Here is a 21261-nt window from a genome sequence, read left to right as displayed (position 1 = left end):
TATTTGTGGGATGTCTCATCAGAGGAATACAGATATAAAGCGAAGAAAGCCGACAGTTTCCAGGAACTCGAAAATATCTATAATTGTTCCCGCGAGTAAATCGAAAAAAAAAAAACACTAGCGTCCCTCCGCTCCCAGTACAGTCGAGAATTGCTGAAAGTTCAGTAAATTCGGTAGTCGGGAGCGGACGAAGTTTATACTTCAAAGTGGTTTGCTTTTGAAGCAATGAGCAGAGTGAGGGGAGAAAATGTGCCTAATAAAACTGCATTTCTAAATCATAACAAGAAGCAACAGTGGCAATAACAAAGGCCAATTCCTCTTCATCTGAGTCCATTGTCCTTATTTAAAAATACTAGACACCATCTAAATGTATTACCATAAATTGATATGATGAAGTACCTGTATATAAACAAAGGATGTCAAATTTAACATGTTTATTAAGTGTGGACACAATGTTAAATGAAACAGTTTTTGACATTTAACATTTAACATGCTGATGGTGTCACCAGTTAACATTTAACACTTTTAACATTTAACATGTTGTTGTTAAATGTTAATCAGTGGAGACCGGCCTTTAGAGGTGTGACGGTTCAGATATAATGTGTCACTGCTCCAACTGCTCCAGTGACAAACCGGTCCAGCCACAGATGGAACTGAGGAGCATGGCATATCTACGGCAGAGCGCGGTGACACGTTGCCGGTCCAGTGACAAACCGGTCCAGCCACAGATGGAGCGGAGGAGCATGGCATAGCACGCAGAACCCGGTGACACGCTGCCGGTCCAGTGACAACCGGTACAAGTATAAATGGAGCTGAGGAACATAGCATAGTAGGCTTGGTTAAAACAACAATTGTGTATGTAGAAGGATGGATAATTCGGCGTCATGCACTAACAATAAAGTCATTCACTACAGAAAGACATGTTATACGTACAGCAGTTCATTAAGGAATTCACACGCGTAGAGAAAGATACCACTGCCTTTTCATGACATATCTTCAGTGTCATTCTAGTATAATTTTCGAATTTTGCTTCTTGGTCTGGTTTGTTATGTTTTATGCTCTTTGCTACTTATGGCTACTTTCTAAGAACTGCTGTGCAACATGCAGCACATACGTACGTTGGTTGTGGTGTACAATATCTCTACGGCATCCTCTGCCTGTCGTAAGGGGTAACCCCAGATTCTAAAGTTGAGACCACTGGACCCCTGGTTGAGTGCAGCATTCCTTCCACATACGACATCCTACCAGCTTTACCGCTTTAATATTTATACCGGACCTCCCTTGGTCAAACCTCGCCTGACTTCATTCTACTGAATTCATAGCCTACATTTATTTATTTATTTATTTATTTATTTATTTATTTATTTATTTATTTATTTATTTATTTATTTATTTATTTCTCACACAACTTCTCCAGATCCTTTCTATGGCAGATTCAGAGGAAATAAGCATATGTTTTGCCTGCAAGTGTCATGGCTGCCAGTGGTTCAAGTAGATTCAAAGATGGCCATCAGATTAGCATTCTATGTTTTTAAGGTCGTTGGGTTAATTACATCAGAATGGCAAAATCGCCAAATTAAAATCCTTTCAAAACCTACCACATACGGCAAATTTTAACAGGGCGCTCTGACTATGCTTCGGTTAATTTCGGAACTGCACGATGTAACTCGTGTTTATCGCTGGTCTAGTTGCCAGCAATTCCTGGGCTATGTTTTCCCTACTTCTCATAACCCCTCGCCTTGCGCACCCTCCTTACGTCTCACGGCTCCACGCCTTCAGTCCTAAAATTGAACCTATTCGCTGGTTCCTGAGAGTAACCGAGTGTTGATGTCAAAAATACCGCTACGCGCGCTGATATACAGAGCAAATTTAAGGAATAGGCTCTGATAAACCATTTACCTAGACTTATCTATTTCTAGGGGGTTCACTGAACCATTGAACATATAGAACGCGCCGCCACTGATGTAGTGAACATCCCATTAGCAATTCCCAGTGATGATACAGACGCAGACGCCGCTAGGGATATTGTAAAAGGGGCTTCAGCCTCACCAGATTTAAAGAGCGATTTACTGCTCCCTGCCACTTACTTAAGCATTCCTTTCGTGCTTGAAGTTCCTTCAACCTATGTTGTCGCCCATTTCCACTGTGGCGGCTCGTGGCCAAATTTTCAGGCGGTTCACAACAAAATTTGTGCTCACGTCTCAAATATACCAAAGTAGAATGCAAATGAGTACAAAATCACTTACCGTACTTAAATCATTTCACTAAACGTTCCTTGTATTGTTGCTTCTCTACTCGTAATATGGTGGAACCAACGAGCTAGAAAGAGGACTATAGAGTGGCTATTGGACCACCATATTTGAATCTACTTGAAAGCCACGTCCGCCATATTTTAAGCGATCAAATCGAGTGGGCTTGTGATGAAGCAAGTACAGAGGCTGCGGGAATAAATACCGTTTCACAGTTTTCTTTATTAGGGAAGCACTCAAAAGATGCGCAATGTCTGTTTAAAAGGACATTAAAAATACAAGATACAGGCTACGTACTTACATATTGTATAAAGAAAGAAAATTAGCGCATTTCCAGTAGTCCAAATTACAAAACAAATCACAAGACATTGCCAAAAATTTAGACCCACTTACAGGGAATGAAAATATAGAACAGAAAACCTTGAGCAAAGTAATATAACAACATCGAGAAATAATTCATATAACTTTCATAATAATAATAATAATAATAATAATAATAATAATAATAATAATAATAATAATAATAATAATAATAATAATAAATCCTAGTATCTTTCCATTTACCTGGAATTGGAATTTTGTATGGATTTAGCCTAATTTTACGACCGGATGCCCTTCCTCACGACGCCAACCCTAGGTGGAGTGATGTATTTAATATTGCGTGTTTCTGTAGTGGTTTGCAGTATGTTCTGTTGTGTGTAGATGAAGAAGGTTATCCAGTCCCGGATCCAGAGTAATTAATTGTCGACTACCCGGTTAAAATCCTCAACCCGGTCGAATCCGGTGCCCCCTGAACCACAGGCCAGCACGCTGATCATTCAGCCAAGGAGCCGACACTAAACAACTTGGCAGGTTCGATCCTGGCTCAGTACAATAGTATTTGAAGGTGCTCATATCCCTCGGAACTCCTGCGGGACAACATTCCGGCACCTGGCTTATCCGAAAAAGTAGTTAATAGGACATAAAACTTATAATAATTTACGAAAAATAAGTATTCTAGAGCCGTGGGGTACAAGGTTTGAAGTGAACAATGGTGTAATAAAGTATCCCTTAATAATAATAATAATAATAAGAAGAAGAAGAAGAAGAAGAAAAGAAGAAGAAGAAGAAGAATTTGTAGGATAAACAATTTGAAATAATTGTTGAAAAAGAGAACAGTTCTTCTTGTGATAATGATCTTAAATCACATAAGTTAACTTTCCTGAATAATTCACTTCGATTATCTTTGGAAGAAGATTATGGTAACGCCGATTTTTATTTGCCTTATGTAGCACCCACTCAGACATGCCTTATAGCTACGATGGGATAGGAAAATACTAGGACTACGAAGGAAGTGTCAGTGGCATTAAGGCACAGCAGCCCCCGTATTTGCCTGATGTGAAAATGGGAACCACGGAAAACCGGCTATCAGTGCTGTCGGCAGTGGAATTAGAACTCACTATATCCCGAATGCAAGCTAAGAGCTATATACCACGAAGCACGTAGCCAACTCGCTCAGTAGTAGTGGTGATGTAGGACTGAAAGTCCTCATCGTTAGCAGAGGGGATGGGGTGACTAGGAAATTCGAAATATTGTAGGTGTGGCGTTGGACAGCAGGCGTCTTGCAACACCGTTGTTCACTTTATATTTATTTTCAAAATGCTGGGGGGAAATGTGCTCTGTAGGATACAATGTAATAATAAATAGTGGTCGTGGTTTTTCGTCCTACCGACTACTTAGTACGGTTTTCGGAAAAGCTGAAGTGCCGGAGTTTTTCCCCGGCGGAGTTCCCTTACGGGCCGGTAAATCTACTGACACAAAGGTGACCTATCTGAGCACCTTCAAATACCAAATATGGCAACTTGGGCTCAGAAAGCTAGCGCTCTACCGTCTGAGCCATTTAGTCAGGCAGGATAATTTTTATCATGTTTGGCTGCCAGTTCCTACAAGAAAATAAAAGTAGGCTTAATGTACACGTGCTGGATTGTGCTACACAGGCAACGTAATTCTGCTAATCGCCCAAAACTGTGTACTTTAGTAAAAAAAAAATCTTGTCTGAAATATGATATTTATTCTTCGTGTTTTCTCTACAATTTATGCAATTGCATGCCACACACGTAGAGAGCATAATTTCTTCGATCTAATCTGTTAAAAGTATCGCACAGTATGCGGAAGAAATTATATGAATGGCGCTTAAACTATGGAGTCGCTATTTCGTCTTGGCACCACCTAGAGCGCTGTAGCAGCCATGTTAGCCACTCTATAGTCCTCTTTCTAGAATAAGTATACTATCGTACTGAGCCAGGATCTAACCTGCCAAGTTGTTCAGTGTCCGGCTTCTTGGCTGAATGAACAGCATGCTGGCCTTTGGTTCAGAGGGCACCAGATTCGACCGGGTTGAGCATTTTAACCGGGTAGTCGACAGTTAATTCCTCTGGATCCGGGACTGGATAACCTTCTTCATCTACACACAACAGAACATTCTACAAACCACAACAGAAGAACGCAATAGTAAATACATCACTCCACCTAGGGTTGGCGTCGTCAGGAAGGGCATCCAGTCGTAAAATTAGGCTAAATCCATACAAAATGCCAATTCCAGGTAAATGGAAAGATATCAGGATTTATTATTATTATTATTATTATTATTATTATTATTATTATTATTATTATTATTATTATTATTATTATTATTATTATTATTATTATTAAAGTTATATGAATTATTTCTCGATTTGTTATATTGCTTTGCTCAAGGTTTTCTGTTCTATATTTTCATTCCCTGTAAGTGGGTCTAAATTTTTGGCAATGTCTTGTGATTTGTTTTGTAATTCGGACTAGTGGAAATGCGCTAATTTTCTTTCTTTATACAATATGTAAGTACGTAGCCTGTATCTTGTATTTTTTAATGTCCTTTTAAGCAGACATTGCGCATCTTTGAGTGCTTCCCTAATAAAGAAAACTGTGAAACGGTATTTATTCCCGCAGCCTCTGTACTTGCTTCATCACAAGCCCACTCGATTTGATCGCTTAAAATATGGCGGACGTGGCTTTCAAGTAGATTCAAATATGGCGGTCCAATAGCCACTCTATAGTCCTCTTTCTAGCTCGTTGCTTATAACCGAGGATGCATTTTCCCGAGAGTAATCTGTGAGTGTACATTAAAACTAAAATCATGACTGCTGGGCTGAGTCGCTCAGGCTTTGGCTGAGGCTCTGGGTTTCTAATCCCGTGATTACGAACACCTATTCAGAATTAGCTACTAGCGAAATCTTCCGGTGATGTAATGCAATAGTAACTTCTGCGGGCTGTGGCCAACCGTAACAGGGGAGGTGGCGGGCCCTTGTGGTCAACTGTAATACTATCTCTGGTTTGAGGATAGTTGTAGCAAGACCGACTCCAATCCTCAGACCGTAATATAAAAGAAACATGGCGGCCGAAGTAGCTGGATTGCTGGTATTGGCTAACACGAAAATATCACGTACATGTTATATAATCAACGGTAATTTAACATCATAAATGTAACATCATAGGAAAAATCACTTTTTACGTATGAAAACGCTTCGCCAACAAGTACGCACCACATATAATCAACTACAATCACATATATTCTACTAGAAAAGAGAACAACAAGTTGATTATTTAGAAATTTCAACTGGTCAAATAACGTTTTCTCTTAGATTTCACTTCGCTGGATAGATGAAAATACATGATAAAACTGTTAGAATGATATTTATAACATCACTTTGAATGTTTCAAAATTAATTCAGGTGCGAAATTCCTCAATTTATTCGCTCTCACGAGAACTGTTGAACAATTTGCTGCCTTAGTTTTGAAGTGGTGGACAATTTCTTATATTCTGCACCCAATGAAAGGGAAGTACACCCGAAATAATAATGTTATTGGCTTTACGTCCCACTAACTAACTACACTGCTGTTTGTAGAAAGTGAAACACTCAGAAGCACTGGTCTGAAACACGCCAACATCAGAGGTCGTGTAGAACACTGGAACCATAATAACTGATTTCAAATGATGAGAGATGGCGTGCACGTAGACCCAGCAGTGCCCTTCTGTGTGTAACCGGCCAGGGCAGTGTTACGCAACGTTCAGTCAGTGCAGAGCCGTCATACGAAGTGGAAACGTGTACCTAAGTGCCACTATACCTCGCCGACATCACAGGAGGGAATATCAGCACGTGAGTGCGTTCGAACGGGGCAGAATGATAGGGCTTCGCGAGGTGGATCAATCGTTCCGTGACATTGCGCCTCGTACAGGTTACGCTGCTTCAACAGTGAGGCGTATGTGGAACCAGCGGAGAGAAGAGGGCTGTGCTTAGCGCCGACAGAGTTCTGGACGACACAATGTGGCCACAGCGCGAGATGACCACCATCTTGTCCGCTTGGCAGTAACGGACAGAACAGCTTCGTCCACGGTGTTGGCTCGACGCTGGAGCACTGCAACGGGTGTGGGGATGTCTGCATGGACGGTTCGACGTCGTCTTCTGAGGGCCGGACTGGTGACATGAATGCCATTGCACCGGCTTCCATTGACCAGCAACCACCAACGCCGTAAACCGCAATGGGCACGTGAACACCGACACTGGCGTGCTGAGTGGCAAAATGTAGTGCTTTCGGACGAGTCCCGCTTCAACGTGTCCTACAGTGATGGCCGCATACGCGTTAGACGCCGCCGTGGTGAACGCCATCGCGCAAACTGTATTGTTGAACGGCATAGCGGACAAAGGCCAAGTGCGATGGTTTGGGGCGCAATTGCCTATAACATGCGATCTCACCTCCTACGACTTGAGGGCAATCTGAATAGCTACCGCTACATCAGGGAGGTTTTACAGCCCGAGGCACTGCCCCTGCTGCAGGTCGTTCCAGACGCCATATTCCAGCAGGACAATGCCCGGCCGCATGTTGCAAGGAATGTGCAAGCCTTCTTCGAAGTACGACGGATACCACTGCTTCACTGGCCTGCCCGTTCGCCGGATATGTCACCCACTGAACATATCTGGGATATGGTCGGTCGGCAACTTGTTCGTTCTGGTCCTCCTGCAGCCGCTGTTGATGATTTATGGACGCGCCTACAAACAGCGTGGCAGAGTACTCCCCAGCAGCATATTCAGGCGCTCTTTGATTCCATGCTACGACGTCTAGCAGCTTTGATTGCAGCGCGTGTTGGCGCTACGCCGTACTGAATTTCCACGGTCACCGTGCATGTACAGTTCTGTAATTGTAATCATTTGTGTCTTGTCATGTCCCTAATATGTGGAATAAATTGCATTGTGATCACAGCTCTCGGTCTTGGTGTTTCACTTTCTACAAACAGCAATGTATTTTACGGTTTTCAGAGACATCGAAGTGCCGGAATTTAGTCCCGCAGTAGTTCTTTTACGTGCCAGTAAATGTACCGACACGAGGCTGGCGTATTTGAGCACCTTCAAATACCACCGTCTGAGCCACGATAGAACCTGCCAACTTAGGGTTAGCAGGCCAGCGCCTTACAGCCCAAGTATACCAGATATGATTACATTAACGCAATGAAAAGCCCTAGTAATGCTAATATAATGTTGACATATGGCATAGCAGCACTTCACACAATGATGGTAACCTTATCAATGAAACGTTCAGACACTAATGATATAATAGGTTTTTAACCCAGTTAAGAACAGGTGTGCAAAAATTCTATTGACTCTAAACATTGATATTTAACTATATGGACGAGCTTCAGTTTGGTGTAGACAGTTTGATAGCAGATAACGACAGCATGAATCGGAAGGTGTTGGTAGTGTAAAACCATGCGTTACAAACCCAGCTAATCCCTCAAAATCACTTTTTCTTCTGTGTAACAGTATACAGATTGCCCCATCTGTCACACTGATAAGTTTTGTTATACTCCAAGATTCAGCCAAACATTTCCGCAGGCAAAACATAGATTATTTTAAAATACTCTTTCATCTAAATCACTCGATACTTTGAAGCACATAGACACTGACTAAATATCACAATATCAAATATATTCTATCTGCATTAATATTTTAAAGGAACACGAATAGGTTCACTGTTTGCAATTATTCTCAAAATGATGTATGCTCACTACAGTTTTGTCATCGACTTCAAAATAATCACGATGTATATTCCTAATTCAATTCTCTCTTAATGTTTTATTCCGTAGGAAACTTAAGAATAGTTGTGTGAGAGGCATTGCCATAGTTAGACTAAAACCTGCTCTAGGTACGGACTTGCACATCCTAACCCTTATTTGTGGTCCGGTCTTGTTTGTCTGTAGTAAGACGTCGTGATAGACCACACAGACATGAAGAATTAGAACCTTGCGTCCCAGTGTTTTTGTGTTATGCCCTGATAGGTTAGCCTAAATACAATTGGTATTTTCCTACGTTCCATTATTACCTGATATATTTAGCTTCATTATATAGCTATCCCTACTCTTTCGTAATGTACTAATTTCTTCTACCGTTAGCACCTCTCCCAGACAATAATTAATCCGCAAACCAGTGACTGGACGTAGCGTCTTACGACGATGTCCAAAAACTAACCAAGAAGAAGAAGAAGAAGAAGACTAAAACCTGGTTCACAACACGATCAAAACAAGCACATTATCACATTATTGTGTATAATTACAGGTCCTAAGTTTTCACTTACTTATATAAATACACTCGCACACTTAAATTCTACAAAGAAACTAACATTTATAGTCAACTTTCATGAAATTACACCGACTACACATGATAACAACAAACCAAAACAAACCCACATTTCCAGCTACTCGATTCGCCATCTTTGAACGATCGAGAGTAGCATTAAGGTCTGAGGATTGGAGTCGGTCTTGGTTGTAGACGGAAAGGCACATTCCTTACCGTGCTCCTCGCTTGTCTAGATATCTATGCATGAACTAGCATAAACCATGACGTCATCTTCATGCGCATGCGTATAGTGTTAAGGCTCGTAGCAAAATCTCCACTGTGCTCCCTGGCATTGTCAGTCGAAACCACCGCCGTCTCAATCTCTATATACTGCCTGCTCTATGCTATGCGGTTAACATGCTTCTCGGCGTGAGCTCTTGGTGTCACGAACCTCCGCTAGGGGCGCCAGCTAACGCACCCAACTTATCTCCGTACCCACGTTATTGTGTTCCAATGCGTTTGCATCGAGCATTTGTGTGTGTGTCTCTGGTTTTAAAATGATTAACTGTTGTGTTCCTCTCTGCATATCAAAGCAGGAAATCCACATTCTTCAGGCGCGAGGATTCCTGTTATCCCCCCAAGTAAAGAACTTTTGGAAAATTGGCTCAACGCTATATCAAGGCAAGGATCAACCAAAGGTGATCAATGGATTCCATCCGATTATTCCCGTGTTTGTAGCCTGAATTTTAGAGATGGAGATAAAAGATAAAGCTTAAAGAAAAATATATTGAAGCCAAAGAGCGTGCCTAGTCGGTCTTCGAATTATCTTCATAACCTTCAAACCAGAAAAATAGCTCCACGAAAGACCAGACAGCGACAAGATATTTCTTCGGAAGAAAACTGTGATGAAACAAGCTCTTCAACCGCAGAAAATATATTGGATGACGAGTACGAAATTCATTTGAACAGCGATGTATCAATCCAAGTCAATATTCCAACGAGTAAGAATGACAGCAGTGATAAGGCTCCTATCAAGAATTCTGAGACTGCGATAACAGCTGATGACTATCCACAATGAAGTTAAAAGACTACAGAGACAATTCGAAGACAACCCAGAAATTGATAATTTGAATAAAGTAAAGGAAGCAGGTAAATTTAATGGAAAAAACGACCGTTTATTAAAATCAAAACCATAATTTTCCCGACAAAATCTGGGCAATCTTAACAAATCACGCGGTACTATGTGGCGTGGGGAATAGTGTCCTAAACTTTTACGAATATGGCAGGACTCCTGGTCTAGTGTCAGCTCCGTCACAAGGTACTCTGGACAGGTAGCCTAAATGGAAAATGTTGATTGTGTTTGTCGAGATTTCCCAATTAGTGAAGGAAAGGCTTTGAGCTGAATGTAAAACTATCAGACCAATTGAGAGGAGTGTACCAGTGATCGCTGATTAAATGGTTAATTAGGTACGGCTCCTTTAAAACCGAACCAGTGCCAAGTTCGTTTGCGTGGTCAATGTTGAACGTGTATGCGGCACAGATATTGTAAAATCTGCTACTCTCGGGAATAAACTGTTGTGTGTTATTGTAATCCGACTATCAAAGAAGTTCTGTCTATCCCTTGTAGTCCAGAAATGTTTACTGTAATGCCTTTCAGCAAAACGATCCAGACTGTGTGCATTTCTATTTACCAGTAGATAAAATACTTACAATGGTTGAATGATGATTTCATCGAGTACGTTAACATAATTCGGTTGAAATCAGAACGTGAAAAACTGAAGTGTCTGTCTAATGAGACGGCAGATGCTGTCTCGCTAACTGTGAAATCTATAGTGGAATGTGTGTCTTATCTGTTAAATAATCGGTTATTTTATGTTCTCACTAGATGATTTTCTGGAGACGCAACAGAAGCTATATTTAATTCAGTGAGATTGGGTGGTGGATTTAATGACATGACGAACGCACGCACTGCATTATGTGCTATAAAACGTATCCTGAAAACTGCTCATGAACAAACGGTCAGCGAAATAGCGACAGAAACTTTTTTTGTGTCCACTGCTGGTAAATAACAGTAAGAAAAGTACGGAAAAGGTGCTCCGTTACACGTGTCGAAAAAATTCTGAAATTGGTATCTACTATGAAGCATGGGATGATCCTAATATATCTACTGTAACTGGTAAGATTTTATATATTTTATGTTTCTATATCTTAAACCAAGCTGAAATGTTAGTTTCTGTATGTGCATTATTTTCTCAATTAGTAACATGTTAAGGATTATTTTTCATTGTATATTGGTGTTACGGACCAACTCTCATTTAACCAACATGTGCTCTGGGTGCGGTAAGTGCTGCCACCAGCAATGTCGCTGTAAACGCAATTCTCGCGGCATAGAGCAGGCAGTATATAGAGATTGAGACGGTGGTGGTCGAAACGAACAGCTGTCAGTGCAAGACCAACTACAATTACATATAGTAGATATTGTAGTTGGTCTTGGCCAGTGTAACAGATCTTCGATATAAGTCGTATGCTTTCGATCGATTGACGAAATCAGGTCGAAAAAGGAAACAATTTTGAATTACCGGTATCCATGAATGCGCGAATATGCATTAGAACTGGGTGTTCACGTGCTCATGTACTCCTGAGAGCCCACCGCCACTGACTTTAACAGGCGACGTATTTAGTATTTCATGTTTTTTTAATGTATTGTACCCGTCTAAATGGTACCTCAGTTAATTTGAGAAAGCTGGGAATATTTATTACGGAGCATTGCTTACGAGTGCGCGTGTACCAGCTGTGACACAGTTGTGCGAGAGCGAGCCGGCCGAAACTAGGTCAACAGCTGATCGAGGGCGACCAGAGCGCAGTTACGTCATGACACCGGCAGACGACAAAGGGGAGGAGAAATGTTCTCATAAAATCCACTCGTAGCGGTCAAGGACGAGCTATGGCGCAGGTCGAATACCAGCCAATAGAAATTGAGGAAAGTGCTGGAAATATTAGGATTGTTCTGGAACTAAGTCGAAGGAAGTTCTTGGGTAAGAACGTCAGAACAGTTCAAGAGAAATTTTACGAGACGACGGCCAGAACAGTTTTTCAAGAGCACGTCGGACAGTTGTTTCTTACGAGAAGTCGAACCGTGTATTCTCTACGGGAAAGAAGAATATGTTCAGACGACGTGAATACTAGTGTAATCCTTGTAGGGCACGATCATTACATTACTTGAATGCCAGTGTAATTCATTGTTAGCTCAACGCAGTATCCAGCGAGCTTATTACAGTCGTGCATTCTCCCGGGTGGAAAATGTTAAACCGCAGACAGTCAGCGTGCTCATTAAAGCCGATTCTTGCCATAGAAGCTTTAGGAATGTTCCATTGGACATTATGAAAGGAAATCACGATCTCAAGTGGATAGGCGAGAGGAAATCTAACCTTTATTTAATCATCATACTAGTCAGCCCTATTATTTGTCAGCCTAAGGCGTATCGTAACTTAATGAATGTGTTCAGAAGACGAAGCTTATAGTAATAATGGACCTAAAGTACATCGTTGCGCCAAGTTAAGTGTTGTACATAACTTAGTGAGTTATAGCTAGTGTGGATCCCTGTGTTAATAGAATATTTTAGTTTCAGCTATCTCCGAGGAAACCAAGTTGTCGACATGCGGCGATCAAGAGGGAAATCGAGAGATTTTCTGGGACTTTGCTGGAGTAAAAAGAAGACGCTGAATATAGCTACAGTCATGAGGAACTAAATTCCAGAGTGCACGCCAACGCGATGACTTTGTACATCCGTAAACCACCATAGATGAGGCAAGAGACGTTGTCGCCTGAAGCAGCATCCCGACGCCAAGGATTTCCACCGGAAATATGAGTACCCTTGTAAAATTTCTTCTCTTTTAGTAGATGACTAGATTGTATTCTTGCGTAGAGTAAAGTAGTTTCCTTAGTAATTTTGTATGTAATGGTGATGGGAGAGCATTCCTTACTTCGTTGATTTGTAATTTCAATATTGTTCTATCTTTGCATTTTCTTGGAATAATGATAATTTTATTTTTGGACGTGATGATGAATAATCCCAGTTGTTCTCGAGTTGACAAGAGTGAATGATTATGATCTTCGAAAGTGATTTAAGGGAGTAAGGTCTACTAACAATCGTAATAATAATAATAATAATAATAAGAGTAAATTAAACTCATAAAAATAGTAAATGAAGATATGATTAAATGTAGGAGTAAACTATAATTAAATCGTAGTTTTAAAACCCTGTTAGTCATGTGTAGTGATTGATGGTAGAAGGGAAAGTGAACGACGAATGTTAGAAATATTCTTCGAGAGAACGATCTAGGAGCCATTATAGGATAATAGTAATAATAATAATGATCAAAATAGTAAAGGTCGGATAATGTAAAAGTTGTTGAGATTCAACTTGTATGGTCATTGTGATAATGGAGTTCGCCATTAATGGACGACATGGGACTACTAGGGTGCATGTCGGGCCTAAACGGTATTATGAGTCACAATGATTGTAATGAATGATTATGGCGATAATGATTTATGAGGATGTACGGATTTAGGGACTATAATAGGTCTATTTCTGGCTCAACCACTGATATGAATAATACACGACTTAATCGTTATTAGATGTTTTCGAGGCTCTTGAGCTCTTATCACTGACGATGGTGATGGTTATTCTTCGAGAGAGAAATTTGGCTTTCTGTATCATCATAACTACAGTCATGAGCGAGTTTTATTCTGGTCAGATGATTATAAGGATCTTCAATAAAACCCAAGAGGAAGACGAGATAAATGACTGGATAATAATAATAATAATAATAAATATTACAGATTCATTGTGTGATAAAAATGTACTTATAACCAGTTGGTAGAATTGGGTTATTTGGTGTCATTTACTTTTATCCTTCCAAGGAAACTTATCTTGTATATTTTTTGTGACTGTGATGCATTGTTGTTGTTGTTGTTGTTGTTGATTCCGTGTAGGATCACATGATGCTCTATCCATCCATGAAATGCTAGGTAATTTAGAAAGGTTAAATAGAGTAAGGAAAGAATACAGTCAAGCGTAGTCTACGAGAGAGAGGGAGTTATGCCAAAGAAATTGTAAAAATATTTCCAAACGCTAAAGTGAAGAATTTGTAAAAATATTTCCCAACACTAAAATGAAATTGTAAAGGAATTTTATGATGACAAAATGAGTTAGAGGATTTTTCACAGGTAGAGTGAAATGAATGTTCAAGAAATTTTCTTGAACAAGTAAATGCTGAGTTAATAGTAATTGTTCTTCAAAATGTATGAAATTATTTTACCTGTAAATGACTAAACATGAGTTATAACGGGAAATGACAGCTTTGCTAATTTAGTGATTCATTCGATGTTACAGAGTAAAATCTTAGGTGGAGTTTCATTGGAGAAGCAATGGAATCTAACTCCAGAAGCATGCGAGGACTTACAGTCGTATTCATTTATTCACAAGCCATTAAAGATTGAGATATTCCTTTTATTGCAAAAATCACATTGTATTTAATAAAAAATTTTTTTCTTTCATGCATTTGTCCAGACTGAATTTCCATTATGTTTTTAATAAACGTTGTTGTTATTTTGCCCTGATTTTTCATTTATATTGTGTCACCTATCCAGTCACCAAGGGTCCTGAAAATATAAATTCTATGAAGTTGTCCCTTAATAGCATAATCGGCCCTGCGAACGGTCCACCCTTTTGGGACTCTCGCTCCGCCGACTGAGCGACCCCGGAGAAGGGGACATATTTCTGTGGCGCCCAACTTTCAGGGCCAACCCAAACCCTCATTGCTTAGGCATTGATCGTTTTGGTGAGTTATTTCCAGGGCATATTTTTGTTGTTGTTATATTTACGATCTTGTTGTTTCGGCGAACACTATTGTGGCGCAAAAGCAAGGAGATGGTAATTTTTATTCAGTTAAATGGTGACAATTAAATGGATAGAGATACCAAGGTTGGTAATGACATAATACAGCTGGACATTGCTTCGGTATAGGTCTATTTGTTACAGTACGGAGAGCATGCTTGTGGAGTTCATACTTTGTATTTTACAAATTCTTTGGCAATTTCCGGTGAAATTTAGGCAAATGGGGCAAAGATGTACAGGTTCATCGTTGTTGGCGAGCACAATGCTTATGAATTGTAATGGATTTGGATACTTTAGCTCGGATGATAGCGGAGATGAGAGCCAGCGCTGAGAAATTGGGAGCTGAGAATAAGGCTAGTATTGAAAGACTTGAACTTGCGCAATCTCAAATGTCGGCCGAGTGTAGGGCTAGTGCTGATTCTATGAAAGCCGAAACTAAAGCTAGTATTGAAAAAACTTGAACGTAATCAATCAGAAATGAGAGCGGAAACTAAGGCTAGTGTTGATTCTATTAGGACTGAGTTTAAGGAGAGTCAAGCACAGATGTCACGTGAGTTCAAAGACAACCAGACTAGGTTAACCCAAGAAATTAAAGTGATGTCGCGTGATTTTAAAGATAGTCAGGCGAAGTTGAAACAAGAGATTGAACGAACAGTTACAAACTCGATAGCTAGCGTAGCGCAGGAGTTTACTGAGAGGCTAGGCACGCTCAAGAAATCAATTATGGATAATATGATCACACATAAGACTGAGGTGGAAAGGAAAATTTCTGAACTTAGTAACCAAATACAATCGCATAAAGAAAATACGACCGATGCGCAATTGAGGTGGACTAAACGATTTAAGGAAGTATGTGATAGTATAATTCAGGTCGACAAGGGGGTCAGACAGGAAATTCAGATGAGCAAAGAACTCATTACTGATGAAGTAGAAGGTCTGAAAACAGCTGTAAATGACAATAAGAAAGCTATCGGAGAAGTTGTATCCAAGGTGGAACACGAACTTCTTGCGTCCCGTGGGTTAGTAGGACAAATGGAGGATAAAATAAAGGGGATGTCAGACGAAATATCAAATATGACAACGGAACTACAAACATTGCGATTGCATAGTGACAGCACACGAGTTGTGACTGCGTCCGTAATTGAAAGGCAATCACAAATGGAGCAACAGTTTAAAGCAGGATTCATTTGTTCGACTCCTAATGCAGCACAGGAGATAAAAACTTCCGGTCGAGCTAAGAATAATACCGTATCTTTAAATCAAATGGACGATAAAGGGAACAGGCCGCAGATTGTGAATATTATACGCCTACAGGACAATCAACCCCGAAAGTTCAACAATCAAAACGGACCTACACCTAAAACCTTTATTAAGGACCTACAAGAATATTTTAAAGATAATGACATTCCTCCTGAACGACAATTACGAGTGACGGAAAAATACCTAGATTCGTCAGCTCACACGTGGTTTATGGCATTCCGGTACAGTTTCGATGATTTCGAAGGATTTAAAGTCGCATTTTTCGACAAATTTTGGAACACAGATATTCAGCACAATTTAAGGACGGAATGGTATGCTCGTCGATATGCTTCGACGCTGCCTACGAAATTTTCCGAGTTCGCCGCAAATCAGATCCGGAAAATTCGAGAATTGGACGACCCACTTCCAGAGGAAGAATTATGCCGAGTCATCATTCGACAGTTACCGCCGGACGTACAAAGAATATTAATAGCATCGAACATCCGAACAGCTATGGAGCTGGAAAGAGTATTAAGACAGCTAGATATGACGTCTAGGGATCATACCCGTAATACTCGAGCCTTGAGTCAGGAAATCAATTCGACTTATGTTGAGAAAGAAAGGACGGTGGTTCCACAGAAAAATAAAGAGGTACAAACTAAAGAGAGGTCCGAACGGAGTGAAACAAGGGATGAGCAGAGATTACAGAGGGGCTTCCATGGATTTCGACCGTATTCGATGGGATCAAGAGGAAGAGATCGATATTTTGGCCGAACTTCTCGAGGAGTAAAATATGCCGCCGAGAAAAGAAGAAATTATCATCGGTTTTATCAACCAAGGGGGACAGTTGATGAAAACAAAGAACATGTCCGGGAACTCAAGGAGAAAACAGACGGAGGTGAAATATGGAGAAGAGCTATTTTGAATCAAAATACAGATCCCGACGTAACAGGCGCAGAATCCCTCGCATTTCAGGAAGAGAAAAAAAAGACGGAAAGGAGAGGAGGAGACCGTCTGCCAACCCGGAAGGAGTCAAGGGGTGAAAAAAAAACGTCAATTTTTGAATGAAGAAATACCCGAAATATTGGCGAATGGTCAAGGGGACTGCTTTGAGATAATTCAGGTGGATTCATGGCTCACACGACCGCATGATTTATTGGAAGAAAGACGCCAGGGCAACAACCCAAATAAAGGTAAATTACCTGTCATTACAGCACGAGTGTTCGACAGGAAGGTATCCTGTTTAGTTGACACTGGAGCTACCATTAGCGTTATATCCAACAGTTTTTTTACAGGAACTGCAGGGAAAAGGAGATATACCATCAATTCCGGTATCCAATATGAAGATTAAGGGTATCATACCGGATAAATCCGTAGAATGCAAAGTGCAGGTTTTCCTCACACTTCAGATAGGAAATTCAGAATTTCCTCACATTTTTGTAGTAATGTCGCGGATCCAATACAATATGATTTTGGGAGTCGACTTCTTAGAGTACTATCAAGCTCAAATTAAATTCAAAACTAATCAAGTTTTATTAAGGAAAAACGATTTTTCAGAGATCGTATCCCTGGAAGATGGGGGAAAAATCTCATATCAAGAATTGGTCACCAACCAATTGTCGTCGCGGGACCATCTTTGGAATCAAGAACAGAATGAAAATCCTGGCCGAATTCAGCACAACATAGTGGATCCTGAAGAAGAAGTTTCCCTAAAAGAGATAGAGATGAAAGCTCAAGAGATTGAAGGGACGGCTGAACAAAAATTGATAGTTACATCAGTACTGTTAAAACATAAGGTAGTATTTTCGGACAGACCTGGGGTAATTCCAGACTTTAAATACACACTGTTAATCAACGATTGGTCTCCATATAAGAGGAAAGTATACCCTATCCCAGATAAATATTATGATAGAGTGGGAAAGGTGATTGAGAGGATGGAGAAAGATGGTATTATTGAGAAAGCCCGAACTCCGTATTTAAATGCTATTGTCATCGTTCCTAAGCCTGACGGTTCCCTCAGATTGTGTTTGGACGCACGGGCTGTCAACGAAAGCCTAATTCCGGAGAATGATAGGATGCCTAATGTAAAGGATATACTCCGAAGATTTTCCGGCATGAATTTGTTGTCAATCATGGACGTAACGTCTTCATATTATCACATCGTGCTGGAAGAAAAGTCTAGGCTGTTTACAGGTTTCCTGTATGGACAACACACCTATGTGTTCGTTCGTCTCCCCTTCGGAATCAAAAATGCAGGGGCAGCTTTATTGAGGGCCTTAGATCGATGCCTGACGCCGGAGGTAAAGGAGTTCGCCACTCGTTTTGTAGACGATATCGTCATCGCTTCTAAAACGTTTGAAGAGCACGTGATGAAGCTAGAAAAGCTACTCACAAATCTAGAAGAAGCAGGGTTGAGAATTAATTTAGGGAAATCCAAGTTTCTTCAGAAAGAAATCCAGTTTGTAGGCCATGTGATAGACGGAGGAAACATTAAGCCCAACCCCGTCAAGGTGACCGCTATTTGTGATTTTCCACGTCCACGAAGGATAAAACACGTACGTCAATTCCTAGGCATGTGTCAGTTTTACGCGAATTTTTGCCCGGGTTATACGAGAACGATCTCGCCATTGCAGGAATTATTGAAAAAGAACCAGAAGTGGAAATGGTCGGAAGTTGAAGAACAAGCTTTCATCCAGACCAAGGAAATGCTAAGGAATAATGTTAATCTTAGCTACCCCGACTTCGAACGACCGTTCATTATTCAGACGGACGCCTCAAAGGTTGGAGTGGGAGCAGTCCTATTTCAAGAAAATCCAGAGAAACCGGACGTGAAAGACTTTATTTCGTTTGCAAGCAGGAAATTACGACCTAATGAGAAAGGATACACTATAACGGAATTAGAAATGTTAGCAATTGTTTACGCTTTGACGCAATGGAAAAAAATAATTTATGGGTTCCCCATACTGATCCGAACAGATCACCATGCCTTGACGTTTATGACGCGCGCCACAATGAGTAGCGAAAGGGTAATGAGATGGACACTCTTTGTCCAGCAGTTTGATATCCAAGTCGAGCATTGCCCGGGAAAACAGAATGTGTTAGCAGACTATTTAAGCCGTAATCCGGAGGAAGATGTCGAGGTTTATCGGATCGAGCTAATTCCGGATGACCTGGAGCTCCTACGAAAATTACGATATTTTCCACAGATGCAGAAAAGAGATGCTACTTTAAGGCCTTTGATTGATTATTTGTCTGGAAAGATCGAACCAGGTGATCCCAGGTACAAAATGCTGAGGAGAAAGGCTAAACGATATCTCAACGAAGGGGGCATGTTATGTCAATTCGTGGACCCCATGAGGGTCAATTTAAAGGCCGTGGTGCCCATGAAAATTCGAGAAGACTTAGTATGGCATGTGCACAGAATTACGGGTCATGCAGGACTCGATAAAACTGTAGCAACTATCAAAGAAACCTTCACTTGGGATAAACTCCGCCAGAATGTACGTGAAATTATACGCACCTGTGATACGTGTCAGAGAACGAAAACCAGCTCACACTTTGCTAAGCAAAAACCTATTCCTATTATTCCAGAGAGACCACTAAGCTTATTCGCAATGGACATATTTGGCCCGATTCCAGCCAGTAGATTTAAGCATAAATTCGTAATTGTGACCATAGATGTGTTTTCGAAATTTCTAACCCTTTTTCCAATTCAGAAGGCGAACACAAAATCGATCCTATGGAGATTAAAGAAAAGCATAATTCCTATGATGGGGAAACCCAAGGTCTTGCTGACTGACCACGGATCGCAATTCACGGCTGAAGAGTTCAGACGAGGCTTATCTGAAATGGGGATCAAGCACACCATGAGTTCGATCCGAAATCCAGCCAGTAATCCCGCTGAGCGGGTGATGCAAGAGATTTCAAAATTTTGCAGAATTTATTGTAAAAACAGACACGATAGGTGGATCGCAGTGTTACCAATAATGATGGACGTGGTAAATAACACAGTGCATGAGGCGACGAAATTAATTCCCTCAGTCATTCATTTCAATCAATATCCCGTCCGAACTTGGGACAACGTAATTCCACACCTGGATCAAAGACGTCCTACTCATGCGGAAGTAATTCTCCAAGCGAGAGAAAACCTTGTAGATCATGCCAACAGAAGACGGAGGAGAGTACGTAAGAAACGATTTCATCGTCCCTTAAATGTTGGAGAGTACGTATTACTCCGTAAACCCGCTATTTCAAGTCCTGTTGAAAAATTCTACGCGAAGTTCGCACCTTTATATGTTGGACCTTACAGAGTAATTAAAGATTTGGGGAACAATGCATACCAGGTAGAGAGCTTTGATGGACACTTTAGAGCTATTTATAATGCTGGGAATTTACGCGTCTATCACCAGTTCCGGAGAAATCCTAGAAATTAATCTTGAAAAGGAGCTGTAATGGTGCACATTTTCCGTGTACATTTAGAAAGTAAACTGAGCTGTTATGATTTAATCTGCTAATTAAATCCTAAATCAACCAAGAGGGATTATGTACCCGTCTAAATGGTACCTCAGTTAATTTGAGAAAGCTGGGAATATTTATTACGGAGCATTGCTTACGAGTGCGCGTGTACCAGCTGTGACACAGTTGTGCGAGAGCGAGCCGGCCGAAACTAGGTCAACAGCTGATCGAGGGCGACCAGAGCGCAGTTACGTCATGACACCGGCAGACGACAAAGGGGAGGAGAAATGTTCTCATAAAATCCACTCGTAGCGGTCAAGGACGAGCTATGGCGCAGGTCGAATACCAGCCAATAGAAATTGAGGAAAGTGCTGGAAATATTAGGATTGTTCTGGAACTAAGTCGAAGGAAGTTCTTGGGTAAGAACGTCAGAACAGTTCAAGAGAAATTTTACGAGACGACGGCCAGAACAGTTTTTCAAGAGCACGTCGGACAGTTGTTTCTTACGAGAAGTCGAACCGTGTATTCTCTACGGGAAAGAAGAATATGTTCAGACGACGTGAATACTAGTGTAATCCTTGTAGGGCACGATCATTACATTACTTGAATGCCAGTGTAATTCATTGTTAGCTCAACGCAGTATCCAGCGAGCTTATTACAGTCGTGCATTCTCCCGGGTGGAAAATGTTAAACCGCAGACAGTCAGCGTGCTCATTAAAGCCGATTCTTGCCATAGAAGCTTTAGGAATGTTCCATTGGACATTATGAAAGGAAATCACGATCTCAAGTGGAT

The sequence above is a fragment of the Anabrus simplex genome, chromosome 14 (assembly GCF_040414725.1).
Source record: "Anabrus simplex isolate iqAnaSimp1 chromosome 14, ASM4041472v1, whole genome shotgun sequence".
Taxonomy (NCBI): domain Eukaryota; kingdom Metazoa; phylum Arthropoda; class Insecta; order Orthoptera; family Tettigoniidae; genus Anabrus; species Anabrus simplex.
The sequence above is the reverse complement of the archived record's forward strand: the minus strand, read 5'-3'. Positions refer to the sequence as shown.